Genomic DNA, 8,687 nt, shown 5'->3' on the forward strand with positions numbered 1-8,687 from the left:
ATTCCCTTCAACATTTGGAAAAGCAGACTAATTGGGAATACAGGCAGAGTAAGCAAAGTACTGTTATTTTATCTGTGGTAGGAACAGTACAGATATAAAAAAGAAATATATAAAGAAAAATGGATTTATCAAAAACATGATTCTAGGATATGCGCCAGCGGCTTTTTAACTGGAAATAGGATGAATCCTCTAGTTTATTTCATGTTTACTTTTGTATTGAAATCATCATCCCATTTGAGTTTAACAACCATATAAAACCAAACACACTAGTGGCGTATAGTATCGCGAAATAATACGGAAACTTTCAGATTGCCGATTTAGTTTCATACCAGACACCAGACTTGAATTATGCGCCATCACTACAATTTTCAAAAAATGTATGTGGTTTCGGGGAGGTATTTATTTATTGATTATTTACTGAATTTTTCAATATTTAAAATATTAGTGATATATTAAATAAAAATATAATAATTCCATCATAAAGAAATTATCCCTGTGTATCAGCGACTTTCCTAGGATAAGATGCTTTCCCAATGCATACCTGCAAGTACACAGATTGCAAACGAAAGCATTCATAGCTGTACCTGACGCAAATGCTCAAACTAGGTGTTTTGTGTCGAAAAAGAGGCTGGAGCTAGCGATTTCAGTAGCTGTCAGCGAATATAATTTAGGATACGTTGAAATACTGAAAAACAGTGGGGAAAATGACAGAGAAAAGAAAACTCATAGTAATCCTTGAGAGTCGAGATATCCGCTGAGCTAATCAAAAGAAGCGCAAATCATCTGAAAAATGGATGGTGTTTTCTACACTAGGGAACGCTGCAAGCTCGGTACCGCCTAAATTTCCGGGTTACTTTTTCCGTTGTATTTTAAAGCCATTTTGCATCATTGTGTTTTGAGATTCTTACAAACAATTTATTTGATTACTTATGACTTGTGTTTACAATGCTAAAAGTATTAACACTAACGTAAGATGGTGCACAGCTTGCAACAAGAACAAACAGTAGTAAACTAACAGACTGCCAAAAAAGCGAGTTATTCAAAATCTAGCAAACATCTCACCTTTTTTAACAATATATCTCTAAATAACTAAAACAAATTTCACTTCAAACTCACCAGAATTACATAATAACATTAATATCTTATGAAATACGGCAGATTTGAGCTCAAAAATTATCTAATTTATTTCTTTTATTGAAAACAAAATTATCCGTTTGAAAATATCACCTCGCAGAATAACATGTAGTAAGCAGCTGCAAACTTTCTAACCGGAACTAAAGCAGGCATACAGCTCGAGATTGTTATTGTTTACATTTCTACTGAAAACACCATCCATATAAACATGACAGAAACTCACCAAAATACAAAAATAAGAACTGATGATAGGAATTCTGTTAGATTAAAAGGACCTCCTTCACAATAGGATTTCAAATTTTTTTTCCCTGTATTCAATATTTACTCTGGATTAGTTATTGCATCTACATCTTAATCCATGTTTTTTTTTTCATGTGCCTATAATAACAATTATTTTTTTAATAATAAATGAGTTTCATGCTTACAAAAATATTTTATGCAAATAATTTAGTGAAGTAAGAGTTTATTAAACTTTAAATGAGAAAATATGCTTGTAGTGTACGTTTGTGTATTTCTTTTCACAGACACATATTACACTGAATTTTTATCCTTTTCAACTTATAATAGAGGGAATGTAGATATATAATTCAAAAATTTACAGATATCAGATATAAATAATAGCTTTATGTTACATTTTAGAAAAATAGTATTTCCTCAAAATCAAATTTTGAGTGATTTTTGTGATTTCAATTTAAATCGTGCTGTTCAATTATTTCTTGTTTTGGTTGAAACTTTTTTACGTGAACTTAATATGTATACCATTAAAACTTGCCTTGTCTTGTTGCTTAGAAATTCGATAAACGATTCGATAAATCTTTACGTTTCTTGAAATTTTTCATAAATTTTCATGTGATATATTAAAAATGGGTTTTTTGATCTAGTGCCTTATCCCAAGCTACTGAATGCTGGTATCTCTTATTTGCGAAACAAAAACGTTTCTTTATACGAAAAAAAGTGTGATTCTACGCTGAATTTAAGCCGCGTGGAGTGTTTACGCAATTAAACATTTAAAATTTCAATATCTTTAAAAATAATTAATCAAATTGCTATAAATTTTATATGCAGCTTTTTAAATACACTCTATAACAAAAAAATCGACGCACCAAGAAGTAATCATCCGATTGCTTTGAAATTTCGTATGCATGAATGTTTTGAGCAGATATGGCTGGAATGATGCCGATTGGAGACGTATAGTCTTTAGCGACGAATCCCGCTTCCAACTGTGTCCTGGCGATCATCGAAGATGTGTTTGGAGACGCACAGGGCAGAGGGGGGATCCTGCCTTCACTATTGCACGCCACACCGGCCCTCAACAAGGCATTATGGTCTAGGGTGCCATTTCCTTTGACAGCCGGACCCCTTTGGTCTTCATTAGAGGTACACTTACTGCACAGCGGTACGTCGACGACATCCTAAGACCTGTTTTGCTACCGTTCCTTTTGCAGCACCCAGGGCTGGTTTTTCAGCAGGACAATGCCAGACCACATACGGCACGTGTTGCTATGAACTGTCTGCAAGCTTGTCTAACTCTTCCTTGGCCTGTCAGATCACCAGATCTCTCTCCCATCGAACATGCCTGGGATATGATGGGAAGGCAATTGCATCTGGCACGGAATGTTGATGACCTCGTTCGACAATTGGATCGAATTTGGCAGGAAATACCGCAAGAGACCATCCTGGAGCTTTATCCGTCTATGTCATGCCGTGTGGCAGCTTGTATCCAGGCTAGAGGCGGGTCAACACCTTATTGAACTTGTTACTGAAACTCTGCAATAAATTATTCAATTGTTCTGAAATTTTAATCATTTACTTTTCTGTACATTATCTCCCTATCCACCAATTTTCGTTTCAATCTGACAACTCCTTCTTGGTGCGTCGATTTTTTTTGTTATAGAGTGTATATTACAAATAAGCACTGTAATTTTCATGCGTGTAGCATAGAAACTAAAGAAGTTAGTTTTTAAGATCCACTGTAATCGTAAACAAATAAATGGGCAATAACATTAAAAAAATAACAGCTCATACATCTTATTTATTGATAGTCGCTTATATTTATATTTTTATTTAAATTCGTGTTTTTCACCCTAGTTAGATACATAAAACTTGAAAAAATATTAGGAATGGTAGAATTCAGTGAAAATTCATATCCTAATTTCAAGAATAAAACTGGAATTACCTGGTTGGTAAGGCGTTGGGCCCTTAGGTAGTGAGGTCGTTACAAAAGTTGAAGACCGTATACAAAATGGAAACTGGTGCACGCTAAATCTATTAGGATCATAAAGAAACCAAGTTTCCATAGCAAATCAATACCTTTGGAGGTACTGAATCGGAGATTGATCGCGCTCTACAGGTCAAAATTACGATCTCGGGTGGATAAATGTGTTCTCCCTGTTAAACGGGCTGTGGCAAATGTGTGTGGCCGAAGTCAAGTTTTTAGCCATAGATGGCGCCACTGTAAAACAAGAGGAAGCGCAACCCCCTGCCTTAAAATAGGCTTTTTTTTATTTTATAACCGTCGTTGAACAGTCGACCCAATTTTTGGGGGGTTTACGACTGCTAATATTCAACTACGTGGCCTTGTAATTTTGAACCCAATCCAGAAGACAAGGGAACTCCTGGATCAAGTATTGAAAGAAATTTGCCTTCGTGGAGGACTTTTTGATGGAAGTAACTCGCATTGGCGTTACATGGAGAGGGAAATCACGAAAACCTCCCACACTGAGCCTGGCGGCAAAGCAACTCTAACCCGTAATCCGTTTACCACTGAAGATATTTTACGTCAGCACTGTGGTCGGTGCAAGCCGGATGCGGAATTCATATCGGCCAACAATCGCTGGGATTCGAATTAACTGACCTCATTGGAAGGCGAACGCTCTATCTCCTGAGCCATCGTGACTCTTAAAATAGGTTTGTCAGTATTGACATATGGCATAAGACAACAACAAAAAAAAAAAAAAAACTTTTTTTTTTTTATCCGTGATGGCTCAGAGGGTTGAGCGTTCGTCTTCGAATGAGGTGACCAGGTTCGAATCCCATCTATGGCTAGTAAATACAAATTTCGCATCTGGCTAGCACCGATCACAGTGCTGACGTAAAATATTCTCAGTGGTAGATGGATCATGGGTTAGACTCTCCCTGCAGTCAGACTGAGATGTTTTCGTGATTTCCCTCTCCATGTAACGTCAATGCGACTTAGTTCCATCAAGAAGTCCCCCACTAAGGCAAATTTCTCCCAATACTTGATCCAGTACTGGATTGGGTTCAAAATTACAAGGCTAAAGAACTGAATATTAATAGCCGTAAACTCAAAGTATTGGGTCGGCTGTTCAACGATTATAGAATAAAACTTTTTTAGAAATTCAAGTCAACTGATATTTCGATTCGTAAACGTTATACAGGAGGATATGAAAAAAAAAAAAAAAACTCGTCGTGACATTGAAAATAGTACCCATGTTTTTTATTGCTATCAAAATTTTGTCTATTAACCTTTTTTTGTTAAAAAAAATAATAAAAATAAGAAATAGTGAATTTCAAATGGAAACATTACTGCAAATTTTTCAAATTTTAAATAGTAACACGACCGCAAAACTTTCGCTCTCAAAAAACAGATATATTTTTTAAAAAAAAAGTATTTTCAAATTTCGAGAATAAGCAAACTATTAATAATATTTTTCCTGAAATTAAAATTTTAAGTTCATTTAAATAACGAAGAAATAACATAGTCCATTCACGCACAAATAAAATGGAATAAGTCTTCTGTCCACGAGTAGTTTCGTAATAATTCTCCACCCCCATGTAGACATCTGACTTTAGTTCATAAATAGCCCAATATATATTTTCCTAAATAAATCCTCAGACAGAGACACAAAAAGTCATTCGCAAGCATCTGTATAAACAACAAACTTGTTTTGAGAATGTCTTCTGATCTATTTTACTCTGAGTTAATTTAATTCTATCACTTTTATAATAGTGCCCGATTTTTATAGGTTTGATGTTTACTTTTAATTTGAAAAGAATACAATAGATAGCGTAATGCTAGAGAAATGTTTTCTTTTTACATCTTCAATTTCAACATCTATACAAATAAGGAAGAGTTTAGGATTTTCTCCTCCCTAAGCAACAGATGATCACATCGAATTGCATTTCTTCCGATAATAAAATTCAAAGCAAGAATAAAGACAGATTTATACTTTTAAGAAAGTACTAATAGGATTCTTTTTCTTTTAACAAATTTAACCTACACGAAATTTTATACAACTAATTATTTAATGAATGTGAAAACCTGTACAGATGGTTACTATTTTTTTTGCTCACAAAAAAGGGGAAGGCGAATTGTGGGTATGATTTGCTACGCATCTGTACTCGTTATTCGATAATTTTTTCTCACCAACATCGGTGATAATTACTCTCAATGCGAGATTTACACGCTCATAAATGTGATAGGTAAAGTTAATTAAAAAAAAAAAAGTTTAAACACCAATTTTTTATTTCTAACTAAAAAGCTAAATACCAGTTTTCATTGTGCTTGCTTTAAAATCAGCGGAATTTCAAAGAACATTAAACCCTCTTAGGGGAGAATATCAAAAAATAACACTATAGTAAATGCCTACTTCATTAAAGGAATTCGTTGTCCGAATTCCATGCTTCTAGCTTCGGTAGTTTAGGCTATGCGATGTTGAATCAGTGTGTCAGGACATGTCTTTTTATGCGTATAGATGTCTATTTAAGTAAAATTATGTCGCCGAATCTTTCCACTGCCACCCAAATCTTCCTCCCGCTTATACACCCATTAAAAAGCATATTTAATAAAACACAAGATAGTAACACAAAATATAAAAAATTAATGTCAACTAGCATCGAAACCATTACAAAATATTTATATACTCTTATGAGTATAGTTTGCCTAAATTAAGAACTCCCCCAGCCATTCGTCTGAAAGCGAGGCGGTGACTATGGTAACGAGGTATATCTATTTCAAGTAGGGGTGTGGGATCACTATTTAGGACAGGTTTCGGCTAGGGTCGGAGAGAGAAAGGGAATATTTTTCTTTGTTCTATTGTAACAGCCCTAGAGTGAAGAGAAGCTCCCCTCCCTGAAATACGCTATTCTTGTTTCCATAGCAGCAGACAGCCTCAGACTTTGTGTCGGGGGGAGTTTTTACAGTAGACAAACTATCTATAAATATTATTCTGTAAATGAGTATTTTATCACTCTTTATTTAGATTTCAAGTCTTATGAAATTTTATAATTACTTTTCAAATTCCGAAACTGTTTTGAAAAAAAACTTGGGTTGAGTTTTTCCCCTCCAAAAAAAAAAGTACTTGACCGCACTGTACAGAACAAGGCATCTAGTTCTCTGTAACAGTATTTAAATATGGATACAGAAAAAACATTGCATCCGTTACTAAGGCATTGATATAAACTTAAAATGAAATTCTTTGTACTTATTTAATACTTACATGGAAAAAATGTTTTATTGTGTTGTTCATGAAAATGTTTTCAAATTTCTATGCAATAGAATCTAAGTCATTGGTCAAACTAAGTCATTCTAAACAAAACAAGTCACTTGGGCCAAGAAGTCTACTAACCACTTTAGCTGTTAAAAAGAACTAAGCTTAGACTTTTGATCTAAATATAAATACTTATGTGATTGATATATTGTGGTAGATAGAACAACCGTGTTTTTTCAAAATAAATACTAATGCTGAAACATGTGTGAAACTTTTGCTAAGAAAGCTTAAATGAAACATGTGCCAAGAAAGCTTAAATTTGCTAGTGGAAACAGGTTATTAGACACAGTGAAATAAATGGAAATTTTTTTCTCATTATTTTAGAGGAAAAGTTTAAAGGAATTTGGTAACTTTAGCATTAACTTGTATTGAGTTTATTTTTAAAATATTATAATTGCGATTCTTAGTACCATAGAAAATTTTACTCTAAATCCCCTTGGCTTTACCACAGCCATCAGCAGGTTACCTTTATACTGGAGTAAAATAACCTGAAAATGGAAGCAATATATGAAGTCCAATTACAGAAGTTTAATATACAATTATTTTGATACAAAAACCAGTGCCATCACAGAACATATACTCGGTGTGTCTGTGCACTAATGATAGTACCTGATTAAGTAGAGTACCAAAAAAGGAACCAGTTTTCTTGCTTATTTACAATTTGAACATTGTATCTAGTTGCTTCATTGATGGATGATGGTACTTGTTTATATTATCAAAACAGCTTTATGACTTTTAAACTTTTCATAGTTCTTTATACGTTTTCTACATTATTTTATAAACACTTGTCGTTGGCTTCGATTTTAAATCAAAATTAAAACACTATTTCTTGAAATTAATTTTTTTTCAAACATTGACATTACATATAGACAAAGACATTTTCAAAGAAAGTTCACACATTATGCTTTTAATAGAGTTTTCAACTAATTTCAGTGCTATTTTTAATGAAATTAAGTTCTTTTTTTTTAAATACTTTATTTTGGGCAAAATTAGCTTCATTTCAGTATCTCTATCACTATTCATATTTCGTCATTTTCAAGGTGATAAGAATATGTTTAAATGTTTAATTTTAAAAAAAAATTGTTTTAAGAAATTTTAATCTTAAGTTTAACTAATAGGATATTTCAGAGGACAAAAGTTTTTTTTAATTATCAATTTCTGATGTCAGAGATGTTAAAGGGAGAAATGAAATTTGAACGAGAACCAGAATTTTCTTGATTTTGGAAATAAATTCTTCGATATCGATTGATAAAAAATAGATCAAAGTAAATGTAAAAGAAAACTAGTAGTTTTAGTAATATAATTCATGCTACAATAAATTACTTCAAAACTAAATTGCATATAATCTTCATAAAGAATAAATGAATACAAAAATAAAACAAATGAATACAAAAATAAAACAAATGAAAAGAAAATTAACATGTGCTAGTCTGGATGCAAAGATCACCTAATAAAATGAAGAAAAAAAAAACTAAAATATTGAAACATTGCTTATAGTAAATGGGCATTTAAATGTATTTTCAATTTCGCAATAAATGAAATAAAATGTATAAGAAATGGTAAACAAGGCTAATGTATAAGAAATGCTAAACAGTAATTTCTTACATAAGAGAAAAAAATTGACAGCTCAAAAATGTTAAGTTTATCTTTAACATTATTTTCCAATTAGCAATCAAACATATTAAGAATAAAATTTCGACAGCAAAATTGCCAAGTTTTCTTCCATTTGATGACCAAAATATTGAAACAAAATTATAAGTCTTTATGAAATAATTAATGCACAGTTCTTAAATTAAATTATCTTATGTGCTTGGGATTTTAAAGAATAATTAAATTTCATCATTAATAAATAAAATGGAAACGATGATAAAAAAAATTCAAGAACGACTAAGTTTTGAAATACATCAAAACCATACAATCAAAAATTAGTGAATTACCTTGAATTTAAAGACTGTTTTTGCAACTTATTAAAGTAAAACAATAGTAATCTTTAAAAGCAATCTGAAAATAGAGTGTAATATGATTTTATTAATTCATATTTAT

This window comes from Parasteatoda tepidariorum, chromosome 7, assembly GCF_982258835.1.
Source record: "Parasteatoda tepidariorum strain Cologne lab strain chromosome 7, Ptep-v5.0, whole genome shotgun sequence".
Taxonomy (NCBI): Eukaryota; Metazoa; Arthropoda; class Arachnida; order Araneae; family Theridiidae; genus Parasteatoda; species Parasteatoda tepidariorum.